Source organism: Canis aureus, chromosome 4, assembly GCF_053574225.1.
Source record: "Canis aureus isolate CA01 chromosome 4, VMU_Caureus_v.1.0, whole genome shotgun sequence".
Classification (NCBI taxonomy): domain Eukaryota; kingdom Metazoa; phylum Chordata; class Mammalia; order Carnivora; family Canidae; genus Canis; species Canis aureus.
In genome coordinates, this window is record NC_135614.1 from 89,312,512 (window position 1) to 89,333,630 (window position 21,119).

Sequence of the window (21,119 nt, forward strand, 5' to 3'; positions counted from 1 at the left end):
TTCGCTTCCGGGCATCAGAGCTCGCTGGGGTTCGGCGGGGGCGTCTGAGGGTGGAGGCTGCCAGGGTGCGAGCCTGGGGCTGGTGACAGCTCCCAGCCAAGGACATCCTTCCTGCGCCAACTGCTTGACCCCGAGCTAGCCCAGCGCCGTTGGGGCTGCGGCTGTGATGGCTTCAAGACAGCTTCCAGTATTAACGTGCAGTATCTCCTACTAGAGACATTGTTTTCCCTCCATGGACCCTTGTTTTGAAAGACCAGATTCAAAGTGAAGAGAAAAAAAGGCACAATTTCACTTTGTGTGCAGCTTTTCAAACATGTTGAGATCACTCTTGGAAGGAAGTACACAAAAAGCTTAGTAATAATCATAATGATAACGTAATAGGTGGCTTTTAGACTTTAGATGTCCGAACATCCAGATGTTTGGCCTCTGCTGGAGGGATCCCGATGACTGATTGCATTTTCCCAGCCTTCATGCAGCTGCAGGACTTTGTGGGCCCCGAGCCTGAGAGCTGCAACAACGCAACTAGAAATCCAGATTATCGTCCTACTGCCAAGGGCCCCGGTGAGCAACCGGCGTCTGCAGCCCGGATCTAGGCCCACCAGCTCCTGACGTGTCGTCCCTGGCGGCCTTCACTCGGCTACGTGGGGCTGAGCTCCTGCGATGCGGATTCTGGGGCCCGCGATGCCACGGGGGTTGATGACCTGGCCCTTTGTGGAGAATGTCTGCCCACCCCTTGCGTACATCATCTCCTTTCCTTAGTTAATTGGCTTTCTATGAACCTTTACCTTTCAGGAAGGTAAAATAAATCAGTGTTCCTGATATGGGCGTGGACCATACAGGCTTTGAGAAAATGCAAAATAATTTCGGTCTTTGTTCAGAGGTGAGCTCCCTAGAATTTAATGTTTAGGAGGCCGCTGGTTAACTGCTCTTCACCTTGGAAATCACCACACATTCGTTAGGAGAGGAGCGAACTCCAGATGCACAGGTAGACACGTGGCTAAAATGTTCTTCACGGTTTCCATTTTACAATTTTTTAAAAAAGATTTTATCTATTTGTTCATAAGAGACCCAGAGAGAGGCAGAGACCCAGGCAGAGGGAGAAGCAGGCTCCCTGCGGGGAGCCCGATGAAAGACTCGATCCCAGGACTCCGGGGTCACGCCCTGGGTGGAGGGCAGACGCTCCACCACTGAGCCCCTTGGGCATCCCATTTTTATAATTTTAAATAACATAAGCTACAAGAAGTGATGGAGCATCAAAATCACCTCGATATAAAGACTTCAGTCTTATCCAAATTTTACTGTCATAATTATCACTAACGTGCTTATTTAATGACCAGTATTAACTTGACACTTCCACATAGAAAACTAATGAATAAAGAAAACATAAAGAAAATAATGTAGTTACTGTTTTTTCTGTATCATTTCAAATGTAAAGTTCTGTAAAATCTACTTTTTTTTAAATAAATTTTTATTTATTTATGATAGTCACACAGAGAGAGAGAGAGAGGCAGAGACACAGGCAGAGGGAGAAGCAGGCTCCATGCACCGGGAGCCCGATGTGGGCTTCGATCCCGGGTCTCCAGGATCGCGCCCTGGGCCAAAGGCAGGCGCTAAACCGCTGCGCCACCCAGGGATCCCCTTTTTTTTTTAATTTTTTAAAATTTATTTATGATAGTCACACAGAGAGAGAGAGAGGCAGAGACACAGGCAGAGGGAGAAGCAGGCTCCATGCACCGGGAGCCCGATGTGGGACTCGATCCCGGGTCTCCAGGATCGCGCCCTGGGCCAAAGGCAGGCACCAAACTGCTGCGCCACCCAGGGATCCCTGTAAAATCTACTTTTTTATCTTATTATTATCCTATTACTATTTTATCCTATTATTTTATCCTATTATTTTTAAAGAAAAGGTTAATTTAGCTACCTTAGGAGTCATGATTCATAACAAACTTGAATTACTGTTTCCTGAAAAACTTTTAAGTAACATTTAAGTAAACTTAAACTGATCTTTCTTTTTTCATTAGTTGAAAGAAAAAGGAAAAAAAAAAAAAAGCCACAGCAGATCTTTTGTCTACAGATTCTTAGGTTCTCATTTGAATGTGATCTGAGACTCTCTCCTAGTACAGATAGTGCTTCGTCAGGTTTCCTCTCCCCATAAATCCTAAACACTATTCACTATATCAATTTCTGGCAGTAGCATTACATTCATGCACGTATACGTCTACGTGTACACGTGTATACAAGCGTGTGTCTGTAAGCGCGCCCGTGTGTGTAGTGCTGGAGACGACGGGTGAATGCCTGCCGGAGCTCCGACTTATCACCGCCTCTGCCTGCCGAGTGCTGGTTGGTTCAGTATCGTGTGGGATCACAAACGCTTGAAGCCGGATCACGGAGCAGCAGGCCCTTTGCCGTTATTACAAGATGAGTCTCCTGTTATCTAGTCTCTAAATTTTATCACCTGTTTAAATCCTCACTCTTCCACGCTAATGCTAAACTCGCCCTGTCCAAAACTTTACTAGCTGGCTAGGGATTGGGATCCCGACGGAAATGAAAATATCTTTTTTTTTTTTTTTAAGTTAGCGAAAGTCATATATTTAGGAAGGGAAGTCTCTATCACATCATTTGTCTTTTTTTTTTTTTTAAAGATTTTATGTATTTATTCATGAGTGACACACAGAGAGAGAGAGGCAGAGACACAGGCAGAGGGAGAAGCAGGCTCCATGCGGGAAGCCCAACACGGGACTCGATCCCGGGACCCCAGGGTGACGCCCTGGACTGAAGGCGGTGCTAAACCGCTGAGCCACCCAGGGATCCCACATCATTTGTCTTTTAAAAGAGAATCTGTCTGCCGCCCCTGACGCCAACGCCTGTCGGAGACAGAGCCTCATGCACTCCCCCGCCACTTTTTGACTTGTCGTGAGGGTGTTATGCCCCTTTAACAGGTGAGAAAACTGAGGTGTGGGCAGACCGGGTGACTCGCCCAAAGCCTACAGCAGAATCTGGGACCTGATCTCGGGGCTTTGGGCTCCAAGTCCAGCCAACTTCTCATTACCTCACACCCGCAAACCTCTCACGGATCTAAACAAAACCAATCTACCCAGAAATTAGGAGGAGTTCGTTCTTTTCGACTTTGATTTTTGACAAAGGTCGACTCGTTATGGAATTACACTTCATTTTCCAACGAAAAACCATCAACAAGGTTATCCTGCATGAAAAAACAAAACAGACAAATCTCTCAACAGGAATTTCTGAATAGATGAGCAGCTTTGCGGCCTTCGTAATAAAAAAAACTTAAGTGGCTGCGATGCAGGATATTTAGGTCAACTGTGAGTTTAAGAGCGGCATCTAAAACGCATCAAATGCGTCTGGGCCACAACAGCGTGGACTAGATCCATGTATTTTTTAACTTGGTGTGGGTGCCAATCCCAGCCCACGACGAAGATTAAGGCAGCACGGGGTGGGCAGCAACTCCTCATTTCACCCACGAAGAAAGAAAGTATGGTGGGGCAAGTGCAGGCTTCACTCGCGGCCAGTTACCGCCACACCCAGTAGTCGGAGGAGACCGTGCTGCTCCACCGCAGGGTTTACGGCAGGATTCGGCTTTCAGATTAGCTGTGTGTTCACCGAATTTGAAAAGGCATGACCTGTACGGGTGCACAAACGCCAAAGGACAGTCGCAGCATGAGAAGGGCCCCCCCAACTCCAAAAGGAAGAGATCCTTCTGCCGATAGAGTTTACCATGTCCGTTCACTCCACACACTCCTGGCTTTCTCAGATTCACAGCAAAACAAAACCAAACAAAACCAACACAAATCTAAGTAATTAAACCCTTTTTATTTGTATATCTAAGGACAGCACCCAGTGGTAGATGAGTTAAAAGGGAAACGAGGCATTTCGGTGACATATTTCCACCGGTTAATTTCTGAGTGTTTTCAGTCCGAGTGATAGGATCAGGGGTAAGGAAATGATCATAATGGATCTTAGTACAGCAATTTATTTTTGAACATCCAAACATTTCCGAGTACCTAAAAACATTCTAATTGTGCTTTATACCTAAGTCTTGAGGTAGATGTGGAAAATTTATATCACGGTGGTGAGAATCCAACAGCGCTTTTCACGTATAAACATCTTTTCATAGCCCTTTCCAGACAGTTTGAAATGAAACATATATTACAAATTAATCTAAAATAAATTACGTTTTCTCAATCGCAGCCATTGGCTGTCACCTTACTGAAAACACCCTTCAGCCAAGACTCAGTATCTAGCCACTTGATTTAGTGCTGGCTACCGAGGTTTGATGAAAGCAAGAAAGTGTGAAAACTTAAAACCCTTAAAGCAAATACAGGACATTTTATAGGTGATGAAAATAATTGAGTATAAATCCTGTATTTTATTTCCATCTTTCACAAAATTGTCCTGTCCTAAATAGTCAAGTGTCTTGATTGAGTAGAATTTAATGTTCCAAAAATAATCTATCAAGGCAGAGTTTCCCCATCAGCAGCATATGACTCTCATCACCTTCAAATAGTTCTCATTAAATAGGGATTAATCCACGAGGCCCCTACTCCGCTAAGGACCCACTGTAAATATGCAATATTCCAGGGAAAGTTGCTAACATCATTATCAAAGGCACTAATGTCCTAAAGAGCTTAGCGAGTCTGCCTGTATAATGAGTCCATAAAGAATTCTGTTTCCATGGAGGTTGGACAGCCATTCTGCACTGAGGCTCTATTTAAAGTTGAACACTTAAGTTTCTTTCCCTTCAAGAGGCATCTCCTTGCATCGCTTCTTCATTTCATTCAAACACTAAGAAAATCAGATGCAAAAAGTGTTCTCGAGTGCCAGTCACGGGAGAGAAGGAGTCCAACGGTATCTCCAACCTCGAGGGAGGCAGTAGGTGGAAAGATTGGTACCACCTGGTTGGTAGAGAGTACAAAACAGGGAAAGTCATAATTTAGTAAAGACTTCTTAAATGCATCGAGGAAAGTCCTGGGTCAAATTACGAGTGTATTTCGGAGGTGGCACAGGGTTGGAAACAATGGGTCACTCGGAACTGGACTCACCAGTGGGGCTGCTGGGGTTAGACCAGTAGCCCTCTCCAATAGCACTACTCAGGGGTAGGACCCAACACGGCACTGGGCCACCACTGCGATCTGTCAGGTTCCATGGGAAGACCTGGAGTGTCAAAGGTGTATGTCATTAGGATGGGGGGGGGGGCTGCTTTTTTCATTTTTGTGTTTGTTTGGTAACGCCAGACTCCTCTGGGAGATTCCTAGTGTACGATAGCAGATAAAAGGGATCCACTAAATGTGGTCTCCCCAGGCATTTCTCAGACCCCTCTGGCAATGGAAGATTTTCACGACCACACTGCTAACTGGCTGGATTGTGCCCTCCCCGCCCCCAAATCCAGATATTGGAAGTCCTAAGCCTCACACGGTGACTATATTTGAAGGTAAGGTCTTCAGTGAGTTTCTAGGGATGCCTCTAACCCGATATACGTGGTGTCCTTATAAGAAGAGTTGAGGATACACACAGAGGGAAGACCAGTGAAGACACAAGGAGAAGGTGGCCATCTGCACGCCAAGGAAAGGGGCCTGAGAAGGAACCACAGCCCTGCTCACACCCGGAGGTCGGACAGACTCTCAACCCCAGAACTATGAGGAGATACATTTCTTTCTTTCTTTCTTTTTTTTAAAGATTTTATTTATTTATTTATTTGAGAGAGAGAGACAGAGAGAGAGAGAGAGGCAGAGACACAGGCAGAGGGAGAAACAGGCTCCATGCCGGGAGCCTGACGCGGGACTCGATCCCGGGACTCCAGGATCGCGCCCTGGGCTAAAGGCAGGCGCCAAACCGCTGAGCCACCCAGGGATCCCAGGAAATACATTTCTATTGTTTAAAACTACTGAGTCTCTGGTATTTTGCCATAGCAGCCGGAGCAAACTAACACACACATCTTAAAGATTTATTGGAACAAAACACTATCTTACGGCAAAAACGTTCCTATAGTTACGGTGTATAGCAGCAGTAAAGGCCCACGTCCTATTTCATGTTTGCATCCCACCCTGTGAGCAGCTACTACTACTACTAGTATGGAACCTCTTGTACGACTGTGAGCTGTGAATTTATTTTTTTTATTTTTTCAAGATTTTGTTTGAGAGAGAGAGAGAGAATGAGCTGGGGGAAGGGGGAGAGGGAGAGGGAGAAGCAGACTCCCCTCTGAGCAGGGAGCCCGATGTGGGGCTCCATCCCGGGACCCTGGGATCCTGACCTGAACCAAAGCCACCGCTCAACCAACTGAGCCACCCAGGCGCCCCGTGAGCTCTAAGTTTGGACATACTTCCGCAATTTCTTTTAATTTCGCCAAAGGGTCATTTTTGTTTGTTTTGGGGATTTCTTTTGTTGTTGTTAAGAAAAGCGGAAACATAAAAATGCAAATGTCATGTTTCCATATCTACATTTTGTTTGATCATTTATTTGTTAAATGCCAACTGTGTACCAAGAACTGTGCTACATGATGAGAATACGGAATAAACGAGATAGGTCTGCCGCTTGGGTTTTCGAGTGAGGGGCGAGGAAGAGATGAACAAATATTGGTACAATTTATTATTTATTGTTTAAAATAAATTTATTGAAATTTATTATTTCACTTCAGTTTTGCTAAGTCATATAAATGAAAAATATGGTGGCAGCTGGGCTATAACAATATTTCAGCTTTCACTGAACAAATGCAGGGCATTTTAGATAATGATGCAAATAGAGTCTGCAATCATGGTAAACACTGACATGTTCACATCTGTATCCCATGCAATACGCCTTTTAATATTGAATAAGGCTCACTGATGATTATTATTCGATGGTACGTGTTTATTCAGTTTCTTAATACTATTTGTTCTGAGATCTAGAAACATTAGGCAACAGGATATGCACTTCAATTTAAAATATTTCACTTTACCATTTTTTACATAAAATGAAAGCAGTGGGTCATTATTGTCTGATTTCAGTACCAACATACGTTTACACAAGAAAATATATGTATTATACCGAAACAGACTATAGAGTGCTATTTCCAAAACTATCCAACAAAATATTGTGCGCATTCAAAGAAATTCTGGGAACCCAGAATCACATATATATGTTGCGTATCTGAATGATAAAAGTCATTTACGACACTAGGAAAGGGAGTCAGGATTGGCAGCTTTGGCTGATAAAATACCATAACAATCAGATACTGTGTTTCAAAATGGGCATGTTGACATTTCTTCATTTATGCAAAATAAAAGTTATTTTTAAGTTGCCTTTTCTCATCCTTTTCACTTCCTTTTCAGTTGGATGCCTCAGCTCCGTTCACAGTTTAATCAAATAATCTTGGCCTCTTTTCACTTGTTGTTTGGCTATTGATCTTCTATCAGAATGGATAAAGCTATTATTTTTCTTTAAAATGACGAGAGTTTTCTAGGAGTATGATACATTAATGTGCATAAATGATCATTTTAATGATGAGATCAGTCGAGACTCTAGTGATAATAGTATTAATGGCTAACGGTCACTGAGTGTTTACTCTGTCAGGCCCTTTGCTGAAATCTTTGCCCTCGTCAGACTTCATCCGCCCAACAGCTCTATCGAGTCCATTCTCTTAGGAGCCTCCTGGTTTTGGTTTGGGCTCTGGGGCTTCGTTTTTGTTTTTTTGAGGAAACTAATTTTAAGGAGAGTAAATGACTAGGACTCTGATTCAGGGGCAGCCCGGGGGGCCAGCGGGTGAGCGCCACCTTCGGCCCAGCGTGTGACCCCAGGGTCCCGGGATCGAGTCCTGCATCAGGCTCCCTGCGTGGAGCCTGCTTCTCCCTCTGCCTGGGTCTCTGCCTCTCTCTGTGTCTCTCATGAAGGAACAAATAAAATCTTAAAAAAAAAAAAAAAAAAAAAAACGGTTGTGACCCGGCCGCAGAGTCGGGGCTGCGGGGACCACCGCCCATTGAGCAGCAGGGACTGGGCCGGGAGCACCCCAGCTCCCTGAGGCGCCCAGGAGCATGGTCCTGCCGCCAGCACGCGGGGGTCTAGGAGCGGCGCCCACCTCCCCTGGCTGACGGGGCGGAGGCCACCTGGTCAGAACGAGCGGCGTTTGCTTCTCCTGGTCACAGGCAGCGAGGCCTTCCTGTTCAGAAGTGCAGCCATGGCCCAGACTTGGGGAGGGACAGCGCCCCGAGGGCACGTGCCCGGGGGCCCCCCAGCCTCTGGAGGTTAACGCTGGTGAAGAACAGGGGGACCGTGTACCAAACCCGGTGGGAAAGGCCCTCTTTTATATGTGACGTCCCGACCGCCTCGCCATCACAGCACCCACGGGCCCAAGTGAGCCCCAGGGTGGGACACACCGTGTCGCTGTCCTGATGTCGCTTCTCTCCTCCAGTCGTCCAGTGCCTGCCAGCCACTGGGAAGCTCCCTGATTTTTCACACTGTTTGTGAAAGTTTGTCCAAGCTCATTTAAGCAGATACATGGAAGGTAACCGTGAGCTGAATCATCCACAAACCCACATGCCAGGTGTGAGTGCTGGTGGAGGCGATTTTTCTGCTTTGACTAAAAAAGCGACAAGCACACAGGTGGCAGACATCTGATTATGTGGCCCATAAACAAGCAAACTCAAGAATCATTGGAACGAATTAAACAGGCTTATTTTTAAGTTTTAAATATTTCTGTTCAGTGGTTCGGTCTGTAAGTGACGTCATCTGGCTTTCCTTGGGTCTCGTTTACTCTACCTCGAGATTCTGGAATTGGATCAGACGATCGGGAAGGACTTTATTGCTTGTAAATTTGATTCTGTGATTATGAGGTTTTTATTTTAAAAGCAGATCAACTTGAGAAACAAACAAAGAGCCGTAGGACAAGAATCAAGCCTCACTTTTCTTGCTCCACTCGTAGCCTGAAAAAGGGAGGGTAGTTTTTCATCTACTTCAATACCCAAAACAATTATCCAATTCAAAATAAAGTGAAAACATCTATTTTATATCCACAGAAGCCGAATGATTTTAAGTAAATCCCACCAAATACTTCACATTACCACAAATATCTTAGCTTTCTGTTTAAAAATCCTATGACTAATCTCCTGAATGGATTATTTTTCTCCTGAAATTGATTATCGCCGACATCCCAGTGACCTTAGAGGCTGAATAGGGCCTTTGCGGCCCTGCGTTCTAAAATCTCTCAATGGCTACGGCGATACAGTTTCTCAAAGAACTTTGTAGTTAGGTATCATTATATGAATCCACAGTGAAGACGTGGCCCTTAAACAGACCCTAAGTTAAATCCATAAAACACTGAAAATCCATAAAAAATTTAAAAGTCACATCTTACTAGAATATACTACTATATACGACATGATAACTTATGAGAACTTCAGAGTGTGGAGTATTTGCAGTTACCAAATTTCCAAGAGTGTGGATTTCTATTTGGGAAGAGAGGAATTTTAGGATCTAAAAGAGACATCGGCCCTCTTCACTGCGGGAGCCAGGACAACATGCTGCTCTATGCCAGTCCCGAGGGGTTAGGTGGGCTCCCCCAGAATTCACATGCTGAATTTCTAACCCCCAGTGACTCAGAATATATGCCTGTATTTGCAGATAGGGTCTTTAAAGAGGTGATTTGTTAAAATGAGGCCCAAGGATGGGCCCCACTACAGGACGACTGGGGTGCTTAGAAGAAGAGAAAATTGGGGCAGAGATGCACAGGGACGGTGATGTGAGGACCCAGGAGAGGCTGGCCTTCTCCAAGCCAAGGCGAGGGGCCTCAGGAGAAACCTACCCTGCCGACGCCTTGCTCTTCTTGGACGTCCAGCCTCCAGGACTGTGAGAAAAACCATTTTTTTGGTTGTTTTTTTGAGGCGTCCCCTAGTCTGTGGTACTTTGTTAAGGTCGCGTAGCAAACCAATGCAACAGTTAATTTTTAACATTTTACTTTAAATGTGGAACAGTAAAATAAGAATGCAGTGAAGAGAAACTGCAAAAAAAAAAAAAAAATCTATGTGATGTTAACAAACACTATTGAGGCTGCTATGGCATGTCCTAGTCGCGCGCCTCAAACACGGTCATCCCCCTTTGTGTGTCCCCCTGCACACCTACTCAGGTGCCCTCAACCACTCACTTGCTACAGCTTTACTTATTATTATTATTATTATTATTATTATTATTATTATTATTATTAACTGCAAGGAGGAGACAGTGCTGTATTCAAGGAGAGGACACAGTGATTACGGGAAATAGCACGGTCGGTTTTCTGTAACTCAAACCTACTGTTACCGAGACAGGGACCTACGCACAGGGGATCAAGGGTCTACTTGTGGAATATTCAGGGATAAAATGCTGGTCATAAAATTTTTAAGTGGCTGATTTCCAAAGTCCGAGCAGAACACTGGCAGGAACCAAGCCGTCCACAGGTGGCCATCGGGTCCACTGCGGTGACGCGCACAGCGAGGCTCTGGGGACCCGGCAGGTACTGGTCGATGTCCGTATCGTCAAGGATCTCACTTTCTCCCGAGGAGGGACATATAGACCTGAAGTCCATCAACACATTTTAAAAAGTATGATTTCAGGCATAGGTAGGTGCAAAGAAAAAAAAAAAAAAAACACGTGGGGGAGTTCGGAGAACAGCCTGGCGGTGCTGAGAGCGGTGCTAGTTTGGCTGGAGGGCAAAGGGGCTTCCCCAGGAGACACTTAGGCTGAGACCACAGGGTGAGAGCCAGCTGCACCTCAGGGGAGGAGGAGCAGCCAGTGCAAATGTCCTGGGCTCAGGCCACACTCAGCACGACCAAGCGAGAGAGCGGGAATGGCTGCAAGGCAGTGAGTGGGGTGAAAGTCGGACGTAAGTGGCAGATGAGACCACACGGACGCCCTGGGCCATGCGGAGGAGCATGGATTTTGCCTGAATGGGTCCATTTTAAGCAGAAACTTGACTTGATCTGGCTATGCTCTAAGTCCTCACTCTTGCTGCTGGGTGGAAAAGGGACTGTTTGGGGTCAGAGTAGAGGGAGGGCAATCCAAAGAGGGGGTTAGATGACGTCGCCGAGGAGATGGTGAGAAGTACTGAGGCCCAAGGTGGGTTCCGGAGGCAGAGCCAACTGGACTTGTCGATGAGTCGGGTGCGGGTACGAGGGAAAGGTGGGAGCCGGGGAAGCCTTCTGTCCTCCCGACAGCCTCCTTTATCCTGCTTGGGTGAAGATCGCTCTATCAGGCGACGCCTCGCAAGCTTCAAGTCCCCAACACCTGGGGCTTTCATGGATGGAAGGGAGGTGACCACTCTCTGAGCTGATCAAATGCAAAATGCAGTAAAGTGTCCGCAGTCGTGCTGGCAGACTAACCCCTTGTAGAAACACGGACAGCGGCGAGCATGTCGACCGTCGGGCCTCAGATCTTCTCCGTAGTTAAGTGGATACAATAAGGGGCATTTTCAGAGAAGACAGCCCAAAACAGGAGACATCCCTCTCCCGCCTTGAGCCACACAACCCCCACCCCTCCCTCAATGAGGATTTCCAGCGCCTAAGAATATTTAAAAACTTGGGCTTGCCTACTTCCCTGGGTCCCAAGGTGGAGGATTCTATCCCATTGATAAAGAAAAACCTACACAGAAGAAGACTCGCTCCAGCAGCAATTTCAGGTCTTGTACTTTCCTACCAAAATTAGAACCTCATCGTGGCCCATGATGCTGTTTATCATACACCAGACGCACGTAGCTTTCCGCTAGAAGCTTGCTCGCCAGTCCTTTTACGTAGAGCTGCCCTATGGCCTCAGCCTCTAACCTGCTATCTCCTTTCTGCTAGGAGCTGGGAACGGCTCAAATCCTTTATGACGGCTGGTTTTATTTTATTTTATTTTATTTTTTTTAATTTTTATTTATTTATGATAGTAACACAGAGAGAGAGAGAGGCAGAGACATAGACAGAGGGAGAAGCAGGCTCCATGCACCGGGAGCCCAATGTGGGATTCGATCCAGGGTCTCCAGGATCGCGCCCTGGGCCAAAGGCAGGCGCCAAACCGCTGCGCCACCCAGGGATCCCTGGTGGCTGGTTTTAGATGCCCACCTGGCCACAATACAGCACTCAGGTATTGTCAGATATGGTGACACAGGTGGGCCTCACCCAAACAGGTGAAGGCCAAAATGAGCAAATACAGATTTCTCAGAAAAGAACGTCTGGAGCGTCAAGTCTGACCTGAATTAGCAGCCTGCTGGCCTGGCCTATGGGTTCAGACTTGCCAACCCCGCAGCGCCACAGGCCGATGCCTTAAAATAAGTCTCTCTTGTCCCCCCTCTCACACGCACGCACACGCACCCCTGTTTCGGTCACGGGTGTCTATAACAGAGTCCCGTGGGTTCTGCTTCTCGGGAGAACCGCGGCTGATACATCCTGAGAACAGTAGGCAGCAGGTGCCCCTCTGAGGAGGCCGGCCCGCCGCAGGCCAGGCCCCAGGCGACCCCGGGGCACGGCCCCTCCGGGTACAGGGGGCCGCCGACGCCGGCACCCGCTCCTCGCTGAGCTGTCCCCGCCCGGTGTGCAGGACGAGAGCCAAGCACCTGCCTCCTGAGTCTGCCGTGAGGCTGCGGGAGGGCATCGGGCCGCGCACCTGCGGGGTGGGGGCTCAGGCGGCCTCAGGTCCCCCCACCCCGCTCTGCTGTCACGGGCCCTTGCTCCTTCCGGGACCCCTGAGCCTGTGAGCCCCGTCGGCCTCTCCGTGGCAGGAATTCGCTTTCTGTCCTCTGCTCCCCGCGGGCCACGGGAGACGCCCTCCCTCGCGCAGTCCCGCTCAGCCCTGCCCGGGGGCCGCAGGGGAGCCATGGGCACCTGCACCTCTTTCCTGGCGGGGAGAGCCCCTGAGGCCGCGGGGCCGCTGTCGTAGCCACGGCGAGGCGAGGGGGCAGGCCTCTGGGGCCTGCCTTTCCCTCCCGGATACAAGCCCAGGGCGGGACGGTTCTCTCGGCCGCTCCATTCGGCTTCTCCCGCCGCCCGCGCTGCTCTCCCAGGGGCAGCCCAGCCCGCTTGCGCTCCCGCTAAGGGCGCCACGGGCCCGTGCCCACACCCTCAGACCCTCAGCACACCCACGTCTTGTCACTTTGGCGACAGTCGCTCCAGCAGGTGTGAGGCGACACACGTGGTTCTGATTCGCATCCTGATGACGAGTGACGCTGAGCGCTCTTTCATGTACCTGTTGGCCGTTTCTATGTCGGTTTTTCTGGAAAACTATCCAGCGTCTTTTGCCCATCTTAAAATCAGATTGAATTGTGTGAGTCCTTTATGTATTTTGGGTATTAACCCCTTATCGGATTACGTCATCTGCAAATATTTTGTCCTGTTCAGTAGGTTGCCTTTAAGTTTTGTCGATTGTTTCTTTTCCGGGCAGAAGCTTTCTAACTTAGTGTAGCAGCCCCGGTCGATTTCAGCTTTTTCCCTTTCTCTTAACGTGCAGTGTGACAGCGCCTCCCGCCCGGCCAACATACTCTGTCGTATTGTGTGTTCGACCCCCTAGTGCAATGAAGGTATAAAAATGAATAAGGGGTTATTAAAATGTTTGTTGGAGGCACCCGAGTGGCTCAGCGGTTTGGCGCCGCCTTTGACCTGGGACGTGACCCCGGGGTCCCGGGATCGAGTCCCGCGTCGGGTCCCCGCAGGGAGCCTGCTTCTCCCTCTGCCTGTGTCTCTGCCTCTCTCTCTGTGTCTCCATGAATAAATAAATAACATCATAAAATAAAATAAAATAAAATAAAATAAAATAAAATAAAATAAAATAAAATAAAATAAAATAATAAAATAAAATAAAATAAAATAAAATAAAATAAAATAAAATAAAAAAGTTTCTTCCTCAATGACGGGCAAAACCCTTCCCCAAATCTTCGTTTCCCGACTGGCCTGGGAAGCAGCTCTCACCAGGACTGACGCGCAGTGGTCAGTAATTAAACAAAACTAAATGAGCCCAGAGAACCTTATGACGGTGACCAAGCGCTGACCACGACGTCCGTAAGGAACTACCATGCGTCGCTTGATGCTGCTCGGCTTTCCCACGACCCACCAACTACCCTCCCGGGCGGCTCACTGCCCTGAACACCGTGCTCCAGACACGTGGGGCACCAGGAGCCGCCCCCGCGGGGGTGCGCGGGAGGGTGCTCGGAGGAGCCTCCGAGACCCGGTGCAGGATCGGGTGGGGCCGGACACGGGCACACACCCTGTGGAGCGGCCGGCCAGGCTGTGCTCCCTCTCCGGCGGCTGCTCGGAGGCCCTGGCCTGGTACCCGGATCCCCGGGCCCCGCATGTGCCACCGCTCAGCGCTTGTCCTCGGAGCAGGTGCCAGGGTCGGCAGTAAGGAGGACGACATGTGGCTGTGTGCAATAGGCTGGCCCCACGCTGCGGCCCGGGCTCGGCTGTCGGCACGTGGACCTTCCGTGGAGCTCAGGGCCCGCGGCCGGCCACGCGAGCCGGAGGCCAAGGTGTAGTGGGGGCTCCGCCGCCGAGTCCACGCGCTCACTCCAAGGCAGGGTCGGCTGGACCTGGCCACGCAGGCGCTCGGGGCCGACGGGAGGCACTTGGGTCCAACTCCCGCTGTCCTCTGCATTGTGGCTTCTTTTGATTTAAAAAATATTTTTGATTTAAAAAATTAACTTGATCTTTTTGACAGGTTGCAAACTCGCACGTCCTGTAAGTGCAAGAAAACCAAGCTCCACGGCGGAGGGCCTGTCGCACGTCCCCCCTGGCTGCGTGGTATCCGCGCCGGCACCGCCCTGCTGCCTGTTCTGAGAGTCCTGAAGACTTCCAGCTGCGCACGCAGATACATATAAATTCCTATCCCCCCCCCTTTTTTTTTTCCAAAAACGATGGTTGCTCATTAAAAAGCGGATTCATCAGTGCTGAAGGAAGTTCTTCCCAGGTGGAGAAACCGTAAGATCCGTAAGTGGAAGAAACTGTTGGTCCAGAGGAAGAGGGAAACTGGAAGAAAGAGAAGCAGAAAGCGCTGAAGCAGGCCCTGGGGCTCACGTCCTGGTCCCCAGGCCTTAGGGACCCACGGGCAGCTGGGGCCCGAGCACAGCCTGTGGCTCTGCTCCCCGTCTCGGGCTTCCTCGGTGCTTTTAGGTTTCTTTCCTCTCTCTCTCTCTCTCTGTCTCTGTCTCTCTCTCGTCTGGCCTGTGTTAATGGAGAAACGGGGAGGAACCTCAGCAATTATCTGGAAAATCAAGTGGAAAGATCCCCGTTGGTCGCCACGGAGGGTGCAGGCGGATCCAAGGCCAGGACATCCTGCGAACGAGGGGCCTTCAGGTTTGGGGCCGCGGCACCTCTCTCGGGGGCACGAGGCCACCTTGCTAGGGGCACAGGCGTGCCTGACGGGGCGCGAACCAGCAGGGCGCTAGGAGGGTCTGTCGGACAGCTCTGAGCTCCCGCACCACCTGAGGCCAAGGCTGGAAGGCTGCGCCCTGGGCAGGACGTGTCCCCAGCCCCGGCCTACGTGCCACCGCCTGGTCCGAGCCCCGTGGCCGAGCGCTGTCACCCATCAGCCGCTGTGCCCGGGAGCAGGCTGCAGCCCCAGGCAGGGGCCCACATCGGGCCCGGGGCTCACGAGGACGCAGCGTGGTCCTGGCCCAGGCCGAGCACGCCCGTGCCGTGACCTCACACGCGAGCCCACTGGCCTGGAAGCCCGCACGACCCCAGGCCCGGCTCGGTGGCCACACTCACAGGAGGAAGCGGCAACCCGGGGCCGCCCGTGGAACGGTCAGACGGCATCTGAGTCGCCTTCGGGTCCCCTGCCGAGTGCACTGTGCTCCCCATGGGCTCCGGGGCGGGCCGGGCTCGTGGGCCAGTCCCCAGTGCCGGTGCCTCCCTCCTGGAAGGCCGCGTCCACACCCGGGCCACCGTGCAGACCCCGCACAACACAGCGAGGCAGGCCCGACCAGCGCCCTGGGGGGGACTCGGCCGCCAGGCTCCCAGCCACCGACACGGCCCGGTCCTCAGCCCGCAGCGACAGGACAGCTGTCCCCACAGCCCACGGGGCGGCCGCGTGCCTGTGAACCCGCATCCACCACAGGAGCGGGCAGGGTCGCCGGGTCACGGTCACCGGGTTAGGGTCGCCGGCCCTGCGCTGAGACCCACCGCTTCCCTAGCGTGTCCCCCATTGGCTGTTACCCAACGTGCCCTCTCCACCGTCGCGACTCCCGCGGGGCCTATCTTGTCCCCACCTCCTCTTCCCTTAACGGAGCAAGACACTCTTGGCTTCTGGACCAGAAAACCACCCAGCGATTTTCAGGGTTGCCGGAGAACCCCCTTCACCTCAAGATTCACTCATAGTTTAACAATTCCTTCAAACTGCCACCCGTGACGGGGACAACGGATAGCGCCAGAACATCCTAGTGGGTACAGTGACCCCGTACAGCGGCCTGACGTCGTGGGCCTGCTTTAGCTAGAAGACACGCCACTGGGTGGGTGGTCGGGGGAAACACACTGTAAGGTCGTGAACTGAAAAGTATAGATTATATAAAATCGTAGATTATCATGAAAACACAGCGTCTTTGGGCTGGATGTTACTCCAGGTTCAAGCTGTGGCTTCCTTTTCTGCTCACCTGTCATATTGATGGCAGAGAGCTGGTGAGCACGCCTCTGAGATCAGTGGGATGGTCGTGTCCATTTGGATCTCCGAATACACGAAACTGTCAGGAAGATGTGTGTTTGGGGGCCCCCGGGGCTCAACAGTTTAGCGCCTGCCTTTGGCCCAGGGCATGACCCCGGGGTCCCGGGATCGAGTCCCGCATCAGGCTCCCTGCAGGGAGCCTGCTTCTCCCTCTGCCTGTGTCTCTGCCTCTCTCTCTCTGTGTCTCTCATGAATAAATAAATAAAATCTTAAAAAAAAAAAAATGTGTGCTTACTTCTACCTTAAAAGCAAAAGCCATATTTTCTCCCACTTGCCCACTTAGCCCCCAAAATAAAGAACAATGGAATTATGTGTATTTGCCTCTTAAAAAACACGCATGAGGCGAAACCTTGAGATGATCTTAGTGACCACGCTTCTGTTCGCAGATAAATGAGTGTGACTTGGTCCCCAAGAAAGCCCGGTTTCTTCACATTAGCAATGCTCAAAGGACATGGATTTTGAAGCATTCATCACAGAAACGGTGCCTGGGTGAGAACAGCACCGTCTGGCTCGCGGACCTCTCTTGTCCTGAGCCCCCCGAGGCCTAAGGCTGCGGGCCGCGTCATCCCGCTGCTGCGGCTTCCGACGGCCACCCGCCAGTCCCGGCGTGACACACGAAGGCATCTTTCGCCCGCGTCCCTCTGGCCTGCGAACAGTGACGTAGTTAGAAATATGTCAGCCAAGTTAGAAGAGGGAAGCGCTTGTGTGTCCCCCCCTCCGCCCCGATCTCCCCTCGGAGGCCTCTGGTCCCTCCGGTCCCTGCTGTCGGAGCTGACCCCCGGCCCCGGAGCGCGCCTCTGGATGCCTCTGGACGAGGAGCAGGACAGACACACAGGCCGGCAGGCCGCGGGAGGAGCCGCAGAGGCGGCGGCCCTCCTCTCACCTGTCCGCCGAGTCCTCCAAACGTCTGTCACGTCCCGTGAACAACTCGCGATGAGCCATCACGCTAACAAATGAAGCTAAAAAAAGTTGTCGCCGATTTCCCACAGGAAACGCGCCCTGCTTGCCCCCTCGGCCCCAACGGGAGCCAAATTGTCTCTACGGAGGAAGGACCTTTTGTGTGAGTTTTCACCCGCTCCCCTCCCGCCTCACACCCTGAGGAGGCTGCAAACAATAGCCTGGTTGTTCCGAAGCGGAACGGAGCGCCCACGACGGCATACAATTGTGTGATCAGCCGCGAGCCTCCTTTCCCAAAGTGGTTGAGAGGAAAGAAATAGGCCTAGTGTCCGCGAAACCAGTCATCGGCTCCCAGTAAGAGACAGGGAAGGCCCGGGACTATGAGCAAAAACCCTCTTTACTCCGTTCCTAAAGGTCTCGCTCGTGATATTTCCCACCAGGCCTTGCCAATTTCAAGACTCCTTTTGCTTTTTTGCTTTATTTATCCGCCTTTAGCAAAGGGACATATCCGTTCTGCTCGTCCACTCTTCTGAACACGCAGTAATAACAAGGACTTATAAAATGCTGATGGCCTCAAAACAAAGCACGTGGCAAACATCTTTTGCTGCTTTCTTTCATATCTTCACGATTTGCCCTCACCTCTGAAGATATCTAGCAGTTATTTCACGTCTCAGCCAGGAGATGTCACTGCAGTTGAATTAAGTAATTAAGAGCACTTGAGATATTCCGGAAAAAGTCTGAGTGTTAAAAAAAAAACCTTCTATGAACTGTCACAAATGAGTGGAAAGGCGTTCTGGAGTAAAAGTGGGCTTTGTATACCCAATTCTGCTTTATGGCTAATAGAGGCAACATTTGTCTACACCCCAGATTAAAAGAGAACGCTTATCCCTCCCTCCTTGCTAAATTGCAAATACACTGGAACACAGTAGAGTCAGAAACTTACTGATTTATTCATTTGTGTGAATAAAAAACTTTTAGGAAGCGGGGACCTCCTTACCGCTTCCGCTTTTCAGAGAAATAGAAAAAACAATCCTAAAGTTTGTATGGAACTACCAAAGACCTCCAAGAACCAAAGCAAACTCGAGAGACGAGAACAAAACTGGAGGAATCACATTTCCTGATTTCAGACCATACCACAAAGCTGCAGTCATCAAAGTGTCATGGCAGCGGCATAAAAACAGACGTACAGACCGACAGAAGGGAACAGAGCACCCAGAAGGAAATGCCTGCATTTATGGTCAATTAATATTTGACTAGGGTGCTAGGAACACTCAGTGCGGAAAAGACAGTCTCCCCAGCAAACGGTGCTGGGAAAACTGCACAGCCACAGGCAGGAAAATGAAACTGGACCCCTACTGACACCACTCACACTAATCAACTCCTTGACATTGATCCTGGCAATGATTCATTGGATTTGACACCAAAAGCAAAGACAATAAAGGAAAAAATAAACAAGTGGGACTACATCGAACTAAAAAGCTTCTGTGTAGCAAAGGAAACCATCACAAAATGAGAAGGCATCGTATGGAATGGGAGAAAACATTGCAAAACACATATCTGATACGGGGCTAATATCCAAAATATACAAGGAACTTGTACAGCTCACTAGCAAAAAACCCAAATAACTCAATTAAAAATGGGCCCAGGTCCTGACTAGACATTTTCCCAAAGAAAACTTACAAGTGGCCAACAGATACATGAAAAGGAGCTCAGTTCATCACTAATTAGTGGGGAAGTGCAAATCCAAACCACAACGGAACACCACCTCACACCTGTGAGGATGGCTGTTGGTGAGAAGACCGGAGATAACAGCTGTTGGCAAGGATGTGGATGGGATGTAACTGGTGCAGCCACTATGGTGACGGTACGGAGGGTCCTCAAGACATCAAAACATTGCTCCCGTCTGACGCAGCCAACCCATTCCACGTGCCAGTGGGCACCTCACAAGGTCCGTGTCTCCTCATTACAGCCCATCCTCTGGACAAGTAGGATAGCACTGTGTCCCACTTACGTCCATAGTGCATTCTGGAAAACATTCCAGACTTGGATGTCTGAAAGTCAAACATTGAACTCCTGTTATTTCACGTGGGGCGTTGAGCAAGGAATGCTTTTTTTCTTCAGCTTTAGTGAAGATTCAGTGCGTCACGAATGCATGCCAAGTCAAACGGAAAGAGACAAGCAGAGTGAAGATGCCCCAATCCCTGCCTCCTCTCAACCAGACGGTGCTCGAGAAGCATCACTGAGTCATGGGGTCAAGGATAGTACGCTTGAACACAAAACGCTTGACAGCTAAGCCATTTCTGTTGTTCCTCCGGCCTTGATGTGCGTATAACATCTTCCCGCCATTTACTGTCATCGCCATTGTCAGCTCTTAATAAAGCTCCAGATGACAAAATGATTCTCTTTAACCGTTAACCCAAATTACCTGTTGTTCTTGCACAGTAGGTACTAACAGGATATTTTCATGGGATACTCTTTGGAGTCACGCTCTGCATTTGCTGCAGCAGATCCACTTTGGGACCTTCTGTATCCTGCCCCACAGCCAGGAGCTACACACCTAATGGTCGCTTCTACAGAACAAGGCTACGTCGCTCTCTGGCTCCTGGTTGGAAACAACCAAAGGCAGCCCCGCAGAACAGAGGAGGCCAGAGAGGGAGAGGTCACGGCACTACCTGCCATCCTCCCCCGTCAGCCGTTCCTCTGCCAAACACAGCTTTTGCCTTCAGACACGACTATCGCTCCCTTGCAGGCCTGGCAAGTACCCCAGGAGCCAGCTTGCCTTTGCCCCAACAGGCCCCGAAACTAGCCCAGAGTACTGTGCAACTTTTGCAGGGTCCCTTTAACCCTCCCTCAACTTTGTAAAGTGTTCTCTAGTAAATTCTCTCCAGTCACCTCGTTTGAATGTTCTGCATACGCGCATCATTCCTGGACCCTCGGTGGCACCTGAAGCGCGGCCTATGCATTAGTCAGATATTTAAAACTTACTATTTAGATACACGATCAGGAATATATCCCACATGGATGACTCGCATTGGGAATAAAATCGTTTTTACTCAGATCATCAAAACCAAGTTCTACGTGGGAGAAGAAAATGCATAAAGGCAAAGGAATATTTAAAAACCGGAGCTGAAGAACAATGAACCCTGCTTGTTGGATCCAGCCACAGGTTGATTTTAAATCTTGATTATGGTTCATAGCACTCGGTACACCGACTATTTATTGAGCACCTACTCGGTTTGACACCGTGCTCGGCATTTCAACATACATCATTTTCAGTCTGTCGGATAATCTTGCGAGGCAAGTGATACTCTTGCCCGAGAGCTGAGGAAAACGAGAGTCACATAAGTGCAAGAGCCCAGCCTCAGACACAAGGTCTTGACCTAGCAAGATGTCCAGCGCGTGCCAGCTGTCCCCGTAGCAGACCACCCTGTGCAGAGGGACACCGGCTACTCCTGGGCTGCCCAAGCCCAAGGGACTGATAGGCCTGAAGCCTTAAAACAAGCCCCTTTAGTTCTGCATCATCTCCTCTTCCAAACAGGTATCTTCACATCTCTCGGGAAGCTCCGCAGCGTCTCGTC

At 49.9% G+C, this 21,119-nt stretch overlaps 1 protein-coding gene and 1 long non-coding RNA gene across 4 annotated transcripts in view; both read right to left on the reverse strand.

Annotated features, from left to right (window-relative positions):
* FBXL7 (F-box and leucine rich repeat protein 7) overlaps positions 1 to 21,119 on the reverse strand; it is a 352,352-nt gene that overhangs the window by 95,467 nt on the left and 235,766 nt on the right. The gene's annotated exons all lie outside the window — the stretch shown is intronic.
* On the reverse strand, positions 2,504 to 5,683 carry LOC144311974 (uncharacterized). The gene is made up of 2 exons (XR_013377451.1): positions 5,061 to 5,683; positions 2,504 to 4,913 (listed from the first exon to the last, which is right to left on the reverse strand). It is a non-coding gene; the product is annotated as an uncharacterized LOC144311974 (long non-coding RNA).